Below are 2,582 nucleotides of genomic sequence, written 5' to 3' on the forward strand. Positions count from 1 at the left end.
TGCCCACGTCCTGAACTCACAGCTAAATGTTACATATATTGTGGATTTTTTTGGTGAAAAGTTTCTATTTATCAAGGCATAATGCTTATTATGAATTTCTGTGAACCTGAAATCATAGGTCATAACCACTGCCATTTTAAATGTCCCCAATGGTATCCATGTTGGCCACAGTAAGAGGAATCCCTGAGTTGGTCTGTTTAGACTTAATATGTTAAAGAATGCTCAAGATCCACCTCAGCTAGATTCTCTAGATTGCTTTGTTTAGTTAAACCTTAAGATCTGCATCTATGTAGAACCTCTTGAGAGGTTCAGGGGAGGCACACTTCAACTGTACTACAGCTTGGGCCAGGCAACTTCTTCCTGTGGCAGAAGATGAGTTGTTGGGGAGTGAGTGCACTTGCTGTAGGCTGCGTGCTTTTAAAATTTAAATTTAGGGGTGCCTGGGTGGCTCAGTCAGTTAAGCATCTGCCTTCTGCTCTAGCTCCCCTCAAGATCCCAGGGTCCTGGGATGGAGGTGGAGGTTCCTGCTCAGCCAGGAGTCTGCTCCTTCCTTTCCTGCCTCTCCCCTTCATCAGTTGTGCCCGAAGGCTCTCTCTCTCTTTCCCACTCTCTCTCTCTCTCTCAAAAATAAATAAATAAAATCTTTAAAAAATTAAATTTATAATGAGAAGAAAGTCTATGCTGGCCTCTTGATTCTGCCTTGGTTGCCTGTTCTACACTATCCTTTCGACCCTGTATTTTTGCATCTGAACACTTTCACCCTGTTTTGTTGGCCTTCTCCTTTGTATCCCTCACTTATCTGAAAATGCCATCAGTACAAAAACTTTATCTGGTTCAACTTTGTAACCATTCCAATGCTGAAACATTAAGTTGGTGGAAACAATCTAAATTTGCATTAATATGGGAATGATTAAATAAATTACCCATACTTACTGGCACAAAAACAGACAGATAGATCAATGGAACAGAATAGAGAATCCAGAAATGGACCCTCAACTTTATGGTCAACTAATATTTGACAGTCTCTTCAATAAATGGTGCTGGGAAAATTGGACATCCACATTCAGAAGAATGAAACTAGACCACTCTCTTGCACCACACACCAAGATAAACTCAAAATGGATGAAAGATCTAAATGTGAGACAAGATTCCATCAAAATCCTAGAGGAGGGGATCCCTGGGTGGCGCAGCGGTTTGGCGCCTGCCTTTGGCCCAGGGCGCGATCCTGGAGACCCGGGATCGAATCCCACGTCAGGCTCCCGGTGCATGGAGCCTGCTTCTCCCTCTGTCTGTGTCTCTGCCTCTCTCTCTCTCTCTCTGTGACTATCATAAAAAATAAATTTAAAAAAAATTAAAAAAAAAATCCTAGAGGAGAACACAGGCAACACCCTTTTTGAACTTGGCCACAGTTACTTCTTGCAAGATACATCCATGAAGGCAAGAGAAACAAAAGCAAAAATGAACTATTGGGACTTCATCAAGATAAGAAGCTTTTGCACAGCAAAGGATACAGTCAACAAAACTAAAAGCCTACAGCATGGGAGAAGATATTTGCAAATGACCTATCAGATAAAAGGCTAGTATACAAGAACTATCAAGAACTTATTCAACTCAATAACCAGGAAACAAACAATCCAGTCATGAAGTGGGCAAAAAACATGAACAGAAATCTCACAGAGGAAGACATAGATATGACCAAGAAGCACATGAGACAATGCTCTGCAGAACTGGCCATCAGGGAAATATAAATCAAAACCACAATGAGATACCACCTCACACCAGTGAGAATTAACAAGGCAGGAAACAACAAATGTTGGAGAGGATGTGGAGAAAGGGGAACCCTATTGCACTGTTTCGGGAATGTGAACTGGTGCAGCCACTCTGGAAAACTGTGTGGAGGTTCCTCAAAGAGTTCAAAATAGACCTGCCCTATGACCCAGCAATTGCACTGCTGGGGATTTACCCCAAAGACACAGATGCAATGAATCGGCGGGACACCTGCACCGCGATGTTTATAGCAGCAATGTCCACAATAGCCAAACTGTGGAAGGAGCCTCGGTGTCCATCGAAAGATGAATGGATAAAGAAGATGTGGTCTGCGTATACAATGGAATATTACTCAGCCATTAGAAACGACAAATACTCACCATTTGCTTCGATGTGGATGGAACTGGAGGGTATTATGCTGAGTAAAGTAAGTCAATCAGAGGAGAAACATTATATGTTCTCATTCATTTGGGGAATATAAAAAATAGTTAAAGGGAATAAAGGGGAAAGGAGAAAAAATGAGTGGGAAATATCAGAAACAGAAACAGTACATGAGAGACTCTTAACTCTGGGAAACAAACTAGGAGTGGTAGAAAGGGAGGTGGGCAGGGGGTGGGTGACAGGCACTGAGGGGGGCACTTGATGGGATGAGCACTGGCTGTTATTCTATATGTTGGCAAATTGAACACCAGTAAAAAATAAATTTATTAAAAAAATTACCCATACTATGGAAATTGTGCAGATATAAAAAGGAATGAAACAATGCACATATAAATGACATTGCATAATATTAAAATTATATTTTTTGAGTGACA

Source organism: Vulpes lagopus, chromosome X (genome assembly GCF_018345385.1).
Source record: "Vulpes lagopus strain Blue_001 chromosome X, ASM1834538v1, whole genome shotgun sequence".
Classification (NCBI taxonomy): Eukaryota; Metazoa; Chordata; class Mammalia; order Carnivora; family Canidae; genus Vulpes; species Vulpes lagopus.